Source organism: Numida meleagris, chromosome 2, assembly GCF_002078875.1.
Source record: "Numida meleagris isolate 19003 breed g44 Domestic line chromosome 2, NumMel1.0, whole genome shotgun sequence".
NCBI lineage: Eukaryota > Metazoa > Chordata > Aves > Galliformes > Numididae > Numida > Numida meleagris.
This window is the reverse complement of record NC_034410.1, coordinates 40,579,300-40,594,390: the sequence shown is the minus strand read 5'-3', so window position 1 is coordinate 40,594,390 and position 15,091 is coordinate 40,579,300. Positions and strand designations below refer to the sequence as shown.

The window sequence follows — 15,091 nt, the reverse complement described above, 5'->3', positions numbered from 1 at the left end:
GGACTATAGACAGGAAGGCAGCACAACAGCCATATGAGTTAATTCTCCTTTAAGTTGTGGCTCGTAGATCTCGTGCAAGCCTTGGCCTTTCCCTCTTAAGAAGGAAAGTTGCAGTGGTGGAACCTGTCTTCCCTCTAGGAAACGGAGCAGTATAGGCTGCTGGAGGTGAATGCAACTCTTAAATGCTAGCTCACAAGCGATTTTGAGCTTGTGCTACAATGTGGCTAAACCAGAATGCTTAGCAAAGAAAACTGAGCTGGCCTTTCTCTGAAAGGTCTTGATGAAGTCTTCAGGCATCTGTAACAGAAAGCATCTGGCGTGTTGTTCTTCAGTGCTGCCTGAGTACCTGCAGAAAAGTTTAAAAGATAAACAACTCATCTGTAGCTCTTTAGTTTGCCAACTGGCTGAACTGTGAAGTTGCTGCTCCTTGAGAAGTTCCTGTTGTGGTTTCCCCTTGTTCTGTTTCAGGTAGCATTTGTTACTAATGCAGACTTAAGTGTGTTTTCGCTGCTTTGAGCATTACAACATGAGGCTCTTTGGAAAGGGGTCTCATTTCCTGTGATGAGTCTTGTGATCAGAGCTTGTTACTTTCTACTGGCTGTCTGAATTTGAACCTTTCCTAGAGGTTGACCTGACCATCCCTAGTCACTAAGGTATTTGTTAAGAGTGGTGTGCATTTTCCCCACTGGCAGTGGAAATACTGATTGTAAAATTAACAGCACAAACATATTTTTTCACTAGTCATCAATGTCTAATTTCAGTTCTTAGAAAATGCTTTTCCTTCCTTGTGCTCCTTCCTATATGGTCAGTCCATGCCTAAAGGCGCCGCTGTGGCTCTTGGCGTCTCATGGGAAGAGTTGGCAGTGGTTAATCCCCTAGCACTGGGGCACAGAATGGGGGGGGGGGGGGGGGGGGCGGAGTTCTTCTATTTGGACAACTCGCTGCTCCCTGAAACAGAGAAAAGCAGTAGCTTTTACTTTCCTTATAGCCATCAGAATAAGGTATGGGCTGGGTGACCATTTTATACTAAATAAATTAATGGAAAATGCTTTAAAAATATACACGCTTTTTAAATACACAAATTCCTTAACGGCTGATTACAAACAGGCTGTTTTGTGTGTGTGCATGTGCTTAGCTGCTAATGGAGAATCAGTTATGCTTTTCAAATGTATGTTGGACGTGTCAGAAACCAGTTTGATACCTGTGCTGCTCTTTGCCATGCAGCAATAAAACCAACCCCTTTCTAGGAACTTGAAAGCTGCCAGGGCCGAACTCCGTATGTGCAGCTTTGTCGTTCAGCAGGGCTGTGTATGAGAACTGGGCTGGGAACTTTTACCAGAGGGCAGCAGCAGATAAAATTTAATATCCTGGAGACTAGAGAAAGACAACATAGTAAACTAGCCTTTGCTTTCTGTCTTCGCTACCTCAGCTGTGTTAAAGGAAGTGTTCTGGTTGTTCCATCAGAAGAACCATGACCTCTTATCTCAAATATACTGCCTAAAAATAAGTAGCTGAATAGAGGGCTTTCCCAATGCAGTTTCTGAACTGAAATCATTCAAGGAAATAAATACAATATTCTAGTAACTATTTTCTAGAATGTATTCATTATGTTCTTAAATTCGCCTTGCTCTTCCTACTAAATGAATAGAAGAAGTTACTTGAATTATTCAAGTGCTTGAGTCTTTTTGCTTTACCATTTGATAATTTCATATTCACTAACTGCACTTGCAGCTTAGCAGAGCAAACTTTGTCTGGAGGGACTGAAGGGTGAGTTTAGTCTCTTGCCTCTGAGACCTGAACTCCTTTCCACCCCCACCCCTCTCAAGGATAATATTCCAGTGTGCCAGATTGCCCATATTGCCACCAGAAAATTGCTTGGACCACTTCTTTAAAAAATCAAAGGTCAACTCCATGCCTTGGTGGCAGCTGGGAAACTAATGATTTAATGCCGCTTTGACCTTTGGCTTCCTAGTCCGTTGGAGTCTGACCCAATGTTTTAATTTTCCAATACTGCCGGGCAGTTGGCTTTTGTCTGTTTCCAGATGTAACTTGCATATTGAGGCCTGTTACCGAAGTGAGAACAAAACAACAAAACATCTCGGCCTAAAAGGGGAGGGAAAAGTAACAGCACCTAAGTTCTTTTAAAATACACAATACAGCTGTCCAGTGAGACTTGACTCTTCTGCAGAGAGCAATGTCAGGTTTGTCATAACAAAGTGTGAAATACTTCAAGTCTAGATACAAACGTTGGACAGCTATTCACAAAGTTTTTTTTAACTCCGATCTGTCTGAGATGCCACTTCTTACAGGTCTGTAAAGGGTAACCAAGTAAAGCCAGTAGCTCTTTCCCATTATGCTGTTAATCTTTTCGAATCAATGTATTTTTTTCTTGTACTTTCCTCGTGGAAGAAGAGTCGATAATGTTTGATCTGATACCAGGAAATGTGAGAAATGTAACCAGTTGGTTCATAAAAATGTGTGTGCTAGCTGTTGATGGGGGAAGCAAAGTGTAAATTGAGATATGGAAGGCAGTGATGACCTCGGTGCAATTAGGAATTTCCTTTATTTTTTTTTTAAACTCACTGAGGTTTGATTAAGGATCAGTGCTTTGTCATGGATTGTGGGTATATGGGCAAGGTCGGAATTGAATTATGTTTCTTTATAGCCATTGCACCAGGTACCGTTTGAATTTGCTTTTAATGGTGTGATAATGGTGGGGGAAGTACCCTGAGGTGACTAGTCTTTCCTTAATGAAAAGGCTGTTGATTGTTTGGAAAGATTCTCCTTGAGTATTGGTGCATGCGGAAATTCCTCTTTGCCCAAAAGCACCAGTCTCTTGTTTTGTCTGACCTGTCTGCCCATCAGGTGCCAATCGGATTTGATTCTTGCCTAAGTAAGCTACAGTGCAGCTTTCAAAGGTCAGTTCATACCCAGCGTGTGAGAGGTTAGTTTTGCAGAGCAGATGGGCTCCTAAAACTTTTATGGTCTCCAGTCAAATCACCTCAAGCTGTAATCTCATTAAATCCTAAGTGAATCAGTGGTCTGGTTATTACTTGAAAGGGGAGTTACAGGAAGCGATGTTCCTGAAGCAGTAGGTCTGTCTTGGTACTAAGCTACCAGAGGTACTTGCCTGTGTGTGGCTCTTAAAGTTGCTCCATTATTTTGATTGCTGTGAAGGTGGTATGCAGGGGGGCAGCGAGCTGACGTTCTAGTAGGGGACGGAGGTAGAGCTGCAGCTTTTCCCGAAATCCCTATCAGAAGGATATGTTAACTTACAGAGTTTAATTCTCCGCTGCGCTTTTGATCACACACCCATTATGTTGTCCTGGTAAGCCATTCATGTCCTAAATTAAATAAACCTAATAACTGACTAATGAACGGCGAGAGGGTGATTAACACGGCATACAGTTGCTGAAAGAACTGACAGACGATTCTGTTGAAAAAATCCTAGGAAGCCTGCCCTTCCTTCCTCCATCAGCATGTTGTCTTTGGGGGTTCCTTTGCTAGACTTAAGATTAAACAGATGAACAGACTAAAGCAGAGGGAGACAGGTAGCTTCCCTGGAAGTCTTTTGACCCAAGCAGACTTCATTTAGTAGGTTAATTTTCTTCTGCTTGGAAATGTGGTTAAACGTGTTTTCTTCTTTTGTCTGGATTGCAGAAAATCGTTGGCCAAAATCCTATCTATGACCTCTCAGACTTTCTACTTAGCAGGCAGGGAACACATACAGCTAGTTTGACAATACTTAAAAATAAAGTAATAAGTTAATTCTGTTTTATCTTGTGTTTTACAGATAGCTGTTCTTGTCAAAACTTTGGTAAGAGTACCAGTTATGCCTGGCTCTAGAGCACAGCATGTGTACATGAGAGTATTCATAAAGACTTCCTGCTGATTGTGCTGTGATTGTATTTAAAAAAAAAATCAAAAAGAATTCTCCTGCACTGCCTACCTGGGCAAAACCACGCTTTATGTAAATGCAGCGTTTTGGTGAAATGACTTACCCAAAATGCAAGCATCTGCTGGTGCTTGCCAGAAATACTGTATTTTTAATGTGGGTGCATTTCATGCATCTTTGCTCTGTAGAAAAGACTTCTTTAGGAGTGTGTTCCATAAAAAGGCAGTACCACTTCCATCACAAAATTGCTTTTTTGTAGTTAAGATTAGTACATCTGTTTTCCTGGACTGGAGCAAGGTGTGATTGTCTTAGCTTTCCTTTCTCCCCACTGTCTTTGTTAAGGTGTGTCCCATCAGACATTCCCGCCTAGTTCTGCCTCTATGGCTTGTCTTCCATCTTTGCTGTTGACTATTGAACAAACCTGTATTTGCTTTTACCCTGAATTAAAGCTCAAACAAGGATGCAGTGGAAGTTTAGATAAGGTTAATGTGTCTGCACAGTATAGAAGTAGTTTAAAGCTAAAAAGTGTTACAAGAAACAGCTGATGCTATTGAGAAGGCCTGATATTTTCACTTAAGGTTTTTAATTATTTTAGAAACACCAAATGCTTTCAGATGCTTAAAAGGGCCTAACAAACTAAAACAGGTTTTGTGCCACCCTTGCACGGTTCAGCAATATACATAAATGCTTTCAAATGCTTAAAAGGGCCTGTGATGCATATTGCTGAACCGTGCAAGGGTGGCACAAAACCTGTTTTAGTTTGGCTAGGCCAAAAATATAATGCTTTATAACAAATCATTTGGCAGTGTGAATATATACACTACATGCTTGACCTATGGGAACCCCATGGAATGGGTTAAAAATAGTGTGAATCGTAACTTAAACCTTGACTGGGATGGAGGGTTGTCTCCTCAAACAGAACCTACTTCTCTGTAATGGCATCTATGACACAATGACAAAGCGCAATTAGTTGTTCATTGTCTATAAGTTCTTTAGTTCAAATCTGCTCTGCAGTTTGAAGGAATATTCTGCTCTCCTTCAGTTGATAATTGTCCTTGAATGCTTATCTCTTTCCATTTCTCCCAGGTTCAAAAGGAGAGCTTTCTGAAATCTCTCCATGAGGAGCTTATTATAGTAGGACACTTAAAAATTGACAAAAGAAAAAAAAATGCAGTACTTTCTATTCTCCTGTTGTGGTGCTATCACTTGGCTTTAAAAAACAAACAAACAAACACAAACACAGAAACTTGAGGAGGGGGAAGGGAAGCCATAGGGTTTGAACTTGTTTGTTCCTGTATTTCATCAGTTTGGAAAGAAGAGTGGGGCAGAGAAGTGATTAATGTGTAGTACTGAAACTTCTGAGGACATGCTTGTGCTGTGTCACTGGAGAGACGGCCAGCGGCGTATAAAGACATACTTGAATTCTCTATTAAGACTTGCCTTAAATCTTCAGAAAGAAATATACATGTCTCATTCTGTGTTCACAGCTTGTAAACAAAGGTTTATCTGTTCCTACTGTTCTTTAATGATGGAGATAAAGTTATTCTGAGTAAACACATCTGCCTTCTAGGAACAGATCTCCTTATTCTTAGATCTGTTTTTCTTTTATGATTTACAGTGCCTTTTTGGCAGCAACTGCAGAGCTGTGTCATAATATGATACATGGACAAGAACTTACTCATTCACTCACAAGGGATTAAAGAGTAACCTGTGGTAATGTTTGTTATATGATTATTGAAATGCCCTGTGGCTGTTAAGACAGCTAGGTCTTCCAAAACAAACATCAGATAGTAGAGTTCATTTGGAAGTAACAGTGCACTAGCACCCAGAGGGTAACACTTTCATGAAGAGTCTTTCATAAGACATGACTGTATAATCCTCTTTAAAATTAAGCAAAATTGTAGAAAGGATATTAATCTGGTAAACTTGGTTTTGGCATTCTACCGCAAGCAGTGAAGCTTTGATCCTCATCTTCGTCATTTCTCCGAATGAGATACTCAGACATATACACCAAGTTGTATGCCGAGAGCAGATAATGATTATTTTGACATGGATGGTACAATTAGGTGGTATTAGCTGAGGAACCCTGATATGATATGCGTATAATATGTTGTTGGAAGCTACTGCCTGGCTCTGGGACTTAATCACTTTTTTTTTTCTTCTTTTAATGCAGTCCAAATTTGGTTTTGCTTAATTAAGTTTCCTCATTTATGAGGAATCCCAAGCAAAACCTCAACATGTTGTAATTTTTCTTCCTGCTCTGAAACATGTGTACTTTAAGCTAGTAAATTTTTTACACTTGGTGTATTTTTGGTGTGCAAGCATTTGAGAGGATGATGGTACAGAGGGAGATGAAATGTTTTTTGAGGTTTTTTTCTCAATGTTTATGTTAGCCATTTGGGGTTTCAGCAAAGAAAAGCAGGTTTCTTCAAAGATCATATGCAAGACTTCTTATGTGGCTGTATAGTTATAAAGGAGTGATTGGGACAGCGCAAGAGGAGCAAAGAAGGTAAAGAACAGAAGAGTGGGGCAATTCAGTGCCGCCTTTGTGCTTCCAAAAAAACCTGTTCCACATAATCAGTAACTGAAAACACTGCAGTATAAAACACTTGGAATGGATTTATATGTCAGTTTTCCCAGACAAGTCTTGCCTGTATTTTCTAATAAAAGGCCGCAGTTGTTCATATTTGCTTTGACCTGAGTTTGATGTGCATATGGCACTTGGTGGTAACTGGACTTGTTTAATAGGCACGGATTGTTTCACAATTAAAGAAAAAAAGATTAACAGCTCCTGCTGTGGGTGTTCAGTACCAAGACAGTTCTTGTTACAGCTTTTCTCTGAAGACAGAAGAGCTGAAAGGCAGAAGCGGGAGGAACAGCCAAATTGTTGTTCTCCATCAGACAATCCAGCCTGCAGTAGCAGACGGTGCCTAATGCTGAGGGGAGAAGGATGACACTTTCCTGTGTCCATCTCAGAACGTGTGCACACTTGGCCAACCAGGCCATTTCTCACTGAGAATGTGATAGTCAGGAGGAATTCCTCCCTAATATCCCAGGCGATCAGCTTATGCCCTAAAGCATAAATTGGTATTGCTGTTCTTTGTTCTTACTGAGTGTAGTTTAAACTGTCGTAGGGTCACATTAGAGTTCTATTTCTAAACTTAAACCGATGGAGGTGTTTTTTGGCTTGTATATGCAAGAGTGTTTAAGTCTTACCACAAGGCATCATTGCAAGCAGCCAGTAATTGTAATCTCTGTAGTGATATTAGCTTGCATAACACTAAGTAAATCTGTTGGGGAGTTGACAGTGGAAAATGGAGAAGGGACGGAGTCTTAGATGAGTGTGTGAACTGAGACTGCCTACAAGGCTTTTTCTTAAACTAATATTACCAGTCTAGTAGTGATGATGTTAGCCAAATTGCTTTATTCTGCTAAATGTACATTAGCAGTCCTCTTTATTAAATGGGCTTTGAGTTTAGTTAGGCTAAAACTTGATATACTTTTCTTCTCTATCTTAACACAAATCTTCTTTTTAAAAAAGGTACAAGGAGATGCTTTTTTAATTCTGTAGAGGTTAAATAATGTTATTAAAATTATTTTAAACAAATCTGAAGAGAGGCATCTCCCTCAAACAGCGTTTAGTTTCAAACATAAAGTAAAAGTGTTGAACCATCCCATACTTAGATTTTTTCTTCTAAACCAATATCATTCACATATATAAATGTCTTTTATCTCTGAAATTTGTTACTTTTGATCAATATTCTATACTAGTTGTGACTCTGGGTTCTTATGTTTGTTACTGTCACATAAGCAAGGAGGGAACAACTGTATAATAAATCAGAGAATCATAGAATGGCTTAGTTTGGAAGGGAACTTAAAGACCACCTAGTTCCAGCTTCCCTTGCCATGGGTAGGGTTGAACCTACTAGCTAGATCAGGCTGCCTAGGGCCCCATCCAACCCCTCCTGTTTATAATCTCCCTTTAAGTACTTCTCTTCTCCAGACTGAGCAAGCCCAGCTCCCTCAGCCTTTCTTCATGATAGAGATGCTTCAGCCCTCTGATAATCTTTGTAGCCCTCCTCTGGACCTGTACTGACAGCTTCATGCCTTTCAGTGCTGGGGGCCCCAGGCCTGGACACAGTACTCCAGATGGGCCTCACAGGGGCAGAGCAGAGGGGGACAGTCCTCTCCTTCACACTGTTTGCCACCTCTCTTTTGTTGCCACCCAGGATACTGTTGGCCTTCTGGGCTGGAACTGCCCACTGCTGGTTCATTTCCACCTTTTCATCAGCAGGACTCCCAAGTCCTTGGCAGGGCTGCTCTCAGTGAGTTCTTCTCCCAGTCTGTACGTGTGTCTGGGATTGCCCTGACCCAAATACAATACCTTGTGCTTGGCCCTGATGAACCTCACTAGGTTCACATGGGCCCACTTTTCAAGCCTCTCCCAGGTCCCTCTGGATGGCCTTCCTTCTATTGTGTCAGTTGCACCACTCAGATTGGTGTCATCAGCAAATCGCTGAGGGTACACTTGACCTCACTGTCTATGTCTTCATTCATGAAGATGTTGAAAAGCACCAATCCCAAGATGGATGTACAGGAGACAACACTTGTGACCAGTCTCCATCTGGATGTAGAGCCATTGACCACAACCCTCTGGCTGTGACCATCCAACCAATTAGTCTGAAAATTGAGCTGCAGATGGGCGTTCATGGTTGCTTAGTTTTCTAGTATTTAGCTGCTGTGATTTGACTTACAGGTTAAATTCATGTAACGTTGAAGCAGTTGGGTTTCTCAAATATGCACTTCAATATTCTCTCTTGCAACAAGTATTAGATGCTTCAGCTGCAGCATTACAATATCAAAGGGTAAGCAGAAATTTGTGCTCTAAACATTTTTCTGAACCAAGGTACCTAGTACTGCTTGTTTAAAAATGAACCCTGCACAGTAACACTGGTGTGGGACCTGTAGTATGTGTGTATACATACACATAAACTGGAAAGCTAGAGTTTCTCTGGATAAATGTGTTCTTTCTCCTCGGTCAGGTTTTTCCTCCCTAACAATTAAGCATTATGAATTTAAGATGTCTAGCCTGGTAGGTTCTCTGCCCTCCCAGTGAAGCCCACTAAAAATATTAATAGGAATCTGTTGCATAAATAGGACTTAGTTCGCCAAAGAAATTTCTCAGGGAGCAGTGGTTTGACTACAGGCTTGCTCTATAAGAAAATCAAACCTACAAAAGACCTGCTTGTGCTGGGATCAGGAAACTGCTCTGGCAGGCTGCGCAGTCCATCAGCTTAAGATGTGTTCCACAACTGGCTTGTCTTCTACATGAGGGTTAGCTAGCCCTTGAAGGAAAGCTGGGAACTTTGGAGTGGCTTTTCTTACCATTCTCCTCCTCCCACGCCCATCAAATCAAAGTTTTGTAGCTATTTGTTTGCAAGGCGTATAATAACAGCCTTGCTGTCAGACTTGCATATGAAGGTCAACAGTTTCCGAGGGCCAGAATGGAGGTAGTGTTCTCTGCAAGGCTGTAGAGACAAGATGAAGTTGAGGAGTACAGCTGTTGAGGTGAGGCCTGTATGTGATGTTAGTTGCAGGTGAGGAAGTGTACTTCAAGCATATCTTGACATATATTTCTAATTCTTCTTGGAAGATAATTTGAAAAGCTCTAATGTTAAGCTGTGCGTGAAAGGAAAAAGTGCATTAAAGGAGTTGGTTGGGATATTTAAATCTGTTGATTTTCTCTAAAACAAACAGACATAAAAACTTCATATGTGATAGAAGAGCAGTAATTGTCAATCCTTTACAGAATCACTGGGCAAGCTTTGTCTGAGAAGACACCCAAGTGTTTTAGAGAGCTGAAGAGTCAGGGAAGCTCAGTGAATGACTTGCGCGGACTTATGATAGTGGCTTGGACGAAACTTGGCTTGAAAGAGGAACTGGGTCCTGACCCACTCCAGTATCTGCTTCCACAGCGGGCTATTAACTTGCTTTCTTGAACTGTTGAATATTTAGATCCGCCCACTGTCCCCTTTGCCAAGACCACCCTGCTGCTACTCGTGTCATGCAGATTTGGCATACAAGCTGCATTTAAACAGCTAATGAGTTGCATGCTGAAGCACAGGCTGGTCTCCCCTATTGAAAGCTCTAAAAGACCTGACTTATCACTGGCTGCATAATCTACTAGCCACTGATACTATTGCATCTGCCCATAGACTGGCTCTTTTACTTGCCTTTGTGCTGAAGCAGATGCTTTGACTGTTTAAGACAAAAGAAAGAGGGACTTCCTTAGCCCAAATAATTTTTAAGGAAGAAAATCCTGAAATTTAGACTTACAGGTAGTCCACTGTGAAAGTTATACCCCTTCAGTATTAATATTAGAAGAATATTAAGTCTTACTTCTTTTGAAATAAAAATGAGAAATCGGTTTATAAAGTGGATATGAAATGTTCTATCGATAGCCAGTCTATCAATAACCTGAAGCAGTACAATGGATCAATGGGCCCAGTTAACTTGCACCCAAAAGCCGTAAGAAAGCTAGCCGATGAGTTGTTAACGTTGAAATTCCAGGTAAGCGGTATAGTGATTTCTGTATATTTGGAGCCGATGAACAGTGTATTGCAGCTGGTGAAGGTGCTGTTGGGATACTCTGCATGCTGCAGTTTCAGGGCTCTAGTGGTTTGTCCTAAGCAGCAGCAACAGTCACCAAATGGAGCTCTAGTTTTAAGACTGCAATCCAAGACATTCAATTTTGTAGTACACTAATGCTAGCAAATCTTCAAACTAGCTCTGCCAGTGATGTGACTTCCTGTCTCTTAGCCACAGTTTGCAGACTGTTGCACCATTACTGAGAATGTGGCCTTCAAAGTGGATCTTGTTTGTCACAGAATTTGCAAATACTGCTTTCCTCCACTAAAAGGACCTAGGTGGTCTTTGCTCCATTACCACCTAATGCTCAGTGGATTTTCTGACTTTGTTTAATGGAACTACACATCTTCCAAAAAGTTTTTGCTTTTTAATCGAGGTGATCTGACTGACCAGTATTGCCACGGTCTCTAAAATGTGTGGCTTCACGATCGCACAACAGGACTGGAGAAGGCAAAAACTCATGAATTGTGGCAGCAGCGTGGCCATCTGTTTTAAAAGCCTGTTTCAACAGTTTTAATTCTTGATAGTTGATAGTGTCCCCTCAGTTAGAACTTGATATGAACACTACGTAACCAGATTTAAGATGCAGATTTCCAGCCATGAGGCTTTTTAAATATGGAACCGAACTATGTGGCTCAGCACTATAGCTCAGCTGATATCTTAAATAAATCAGATAATAATCATAGAATCACCATGGTTGGAAAAGACCTCAAAGATCATCTAGTCCATCTGTCTACCTACCACCAGTCTTGCCCTCTGAATGGTGTCCCTTAGTACAACATCTCAACATTTCTTGAACGCCTCCAGAGATGGGAACTCAACCACCTCCCTGGGAAGCCCATTACAGTTTCTGAACACTCTTTCTGAGAAGAAATGCTTCCTAACATCCACCCTGGACCTTCCCTGGTGCAACTCAAGTCCATTCCGTCTCGTCCTATCACTGTTACCTGGGAGAAGAGGCCGACCTCCACCTTGCCACAGCCTCCTTTCAGGCAGTTATTGAGAGTGATCAGGTCTCCCCTGAGCCTCCTCTTCTTCAGACTGAACAATCCCAGCTCCTTCAGCCGCTCCCCGTAAGACTTGTGCTCCAGATCCTCACAGTTTTGTTGCCATTCTCTGGACACGCTCCAGGGCATCAATGTCCTTCTTGCAGTGAGGGGCCTGAAACTGAACACAGCACTCGAGGTGCGGCCTCACCAGTGCTGAGCACAGAGGGACAATCACCTCCCTGCTCCTGCTGGCTGCGCAGTTTTGGGTACAAGCTGGGATGCTGCTGGCCTTCTTGGCCACCTGGGCACACTGCTGGCTCATGTTCAGCCAAGCATCAACCAGCACCCCCAGATCCTTTTCCTCCACACAGTCTTCTAGCCACACTCTGTGTCATCAGCTGTGGATTCTTACACCCTTTCCCTTGTGCTGGCCCTACTGCTGTTCTCTTCACAGAGTCAGCTGATTGAATAAAGTGCTTTCTATTTTTTTTTCCTGCTGTTTGTAAAGATTTATCTTAACTGAGATGGGAGGGAGGTAGAGGAGAAGGACACAGAAGGTACAGGACTTCCTCTTGCAGAGGTGCCAGCCACCAGGTCTGTTTAATTGTAGGATGAAATCACAGCCATGAGCTGAAGTTTCATGCTGGGATCAGTACTGGTTAGATAGAGACTCTCACTTCTTCCTTATGTGTTGGGTCAGGAGAGCTACGTGAATATTTGTTGATTAATTATTAATTTGTTCATTAACTGCTGCACATAAAAGTTTTTTAAGCATATCTGAAAATTAATGTCCCAAATAGAACGGAGACATTAAATGTGTATCACATAGCTTACTCATCTCTTCAGTACTTGTATGTTGTATTTAAATTTTAAGAGTTGTCAGTGGAGGAGTTAAGGTACCTGAAATGCTTCTCTGATCATGGTGTGAAACAAGTTAATAATCTCAGGTTAGTTCTCACAGGTTGCCGTTAAATTGGGAACTAAAGACCAGGTTCCTACAGAGTAAAAGCAATTTAAAAAAAAAAATCAACCAAAAAAAAACCAAACCAAAAAACCGACCAAAAAATCCCACACCTTTTTCTGCTTAAACTCCACAACAATTATCTGCATCAGACTCTGACATAGTTGTCCTGAGTGATTGCATTTATATGCTGTTTAAAATATATTGCTGCTTGAATGATGCAGGGAAGCAGCTTTTTTTCCTAGATCTTCTGAAAAAACAACAAAAAAACCCACAAAACCAGTGCTGACGTTTATTGGAAAATGAGTTTGTACTAAATTCATAATGCCCTGAGCCTCACACACTACCTAACAAAGCCTCCGGTGTTTGAGTTGCTGACAAGGGAATTAAATAATAAAACACCTTTAGTAGTGGAAAATTTCAGACTGACTATAGTGTGTGTGGTTTTTCTGTCATAAACTCAAAATAAGTTAATGCACAAATGCCAGACTGAGGTCTTTCCAAAGGGAAAAACCAAGAGGCTACAGTTAGTTTGTAAGAGTTTGTTGTTGTTTAAGGTTACAGGGCAGCTTTCAGGGCATCAGACCTCATCTGTATTTTAAAATGTGGCCTTACGTGTTGCTGCCTTGTACAAATGCTTAACGCTGCAGGCTTCAATAAAATTTGGTCAAGACACTGAAACGTCATGACACAAAGCAAAATGCTGGAACAGATTCCACGTGCTTTATTGATAACCATGTGCATGCGTGCTCTTAAATGTGCTCTAAAGTGAGAGGAATCAAGTGTTTGCGATCTGGGAAATGCAGGGTAAGGATAAACCCCCTCAACTGCTGGTTTTGCTGTATTTTCTTCTGTCATGGTGCCTACTACATTCCATTGCTTTTGTCTACCCTTGGTATTTGGGAAATTTTGGTGAGGGCTGGAAGGTGGGGGGGAGGAGGACTCTGGAAGCTGGTCAGCGAGGAGAGGAGCGCTGGTGTGGGAATTGTGGAGTGGGGTCAGGGTTTAACTTCAGCGGCCATTCATCAGATGATGATTGATTGCTGTGCAGTCCCGGGGGACGTTTAACAACATCTCCGCCCATCCCCCTGCCCCCTTTGAAAGCAGATGGACCAAAAAATGGGGAGAGCGACACCCAGGAATTCCTGCTGTTGTAAAATGTTTTTACGGTGCACTGTACAGCCTTTCCTGAAGCAATCACATTTATGGCCTTGCTGTTGTATTTCTTGGGCTGCTGTGGCTGTAAAAGATGAATAGCCCTGTAATATGGTTCACTGATTCTGTTTAAATTGAAGTAGGCTCCCTTTATTGTTTTGTGTCTAAAATTGTATGCCACCAATTCAGGAAATATTTCCTGTTTGGGAAATAATCAACCCATAGCTGATTTATTTTAAAATAAATCACTTTTAACTATCTCTGAAACTGTTCTGCTCTCGCTTCTGACTTTTATCTCTTCATTTGATTTTGATGGAAACTCTAAGATACTATTTAATGTAACAAAACGGTTATTTAAAAAACACACTCAAGGAATCTTTTCTTACTGGAAATCATTTTACCAAAAAGAATATTGAAAAGGGTTGAATGTTGAAAAGTTTTCTCTTTTTTCTCTTAAAACAATAGGGCTTTTTTTTTTCTGTATTTGTATATTGCTAAAAGAAAAAAAAAAAAAAAACAAGATTCAACCTTGCAAAATTCTTTGAAATATATCTGTTCCTGGTTTCTTCTCATTTCTGTTTCCTTCCTATCAGAACACTTGTGTGAGGAAAAACAGGGTGTTTGGGGGTTTTGTTCAACATGCTGCTGGAAAACAGTGAAATTAACAGGACAATAGCTAAATTAGTTGGTGTTTCCTTTTACTTAGCATTGTCTCCCCCTCTTCAGGCGGAGGGGGCAGTTTTAAGACCCTTTTTCTCTTGAAAGTAGTTTGTTAGGCTGTGTACCATAAGCTTGTCTTTTCCAGAGAACTTAGCCTTGCTCTTTCCTTCCACTCCCCCCCTCCCACCACGGCTCAAGACTAGGCTTGTTGTTCTTAAGGCAGCGATACGGGCATAGAAGGAGCAGTATGTTGCTGTATTAACGGCACAACTGAAATTCAGGGTGGCCTTTCCTTGTTGCTAAGATTAGCAGAAGGGGGAGGCCCTGCCAGCTTTTAGGTGCACTGCAAACACGTCGTGTCCGAATAGAGAGCGGACTTGTGTTGTCCTGGTTCAAGAAAATAAGAAATCAATGTATTGTTGGTGTGAGATTTTTTTGGAGTGGGCTGCTTGGTTTTTTTGTAGTCGGTGTGGTGGTGGTTGGTGGTTGCTTTTCTTCTGCCTTTCTGTGTAGCAGGCATGGAAACTTCACCTAACAGTACCTGACCTTCGAGGCCATGACCTAGGGACTGGGATGTGAAAAGGCTGGGACATAACAAATGGCCAGCTGTGGATAGAAGCACAGAGGAGCTGGATGCTGCGCTGCCATCTCTGTCAGTCTGACTGGCACAGATCTCCCCTACCCCCTGCACAGCTGGGTACTTCCCAGTCCTAACCCTGGGAGAGCGGCCTGATGTGGGCCCCACTGCTTGGTAGAGCCAGTGTACATCCTGGGGGGTGCTCC

General features: G+C 41.7%; 1 protein-coding gene across 1 annotated transcript in view; it reads left to right on the top strand.

The window, feature by feature from the left end:
• Nucleotides 1–15,091, top strand: part of TRIM71 (tripartite motif containing 71) — a 58,939-nt gene that overhangs the window by 21,644 nt on the left and 22,204 nt on the right. The gene's annotated exons all lie outside the window — the stretch shown is intronic.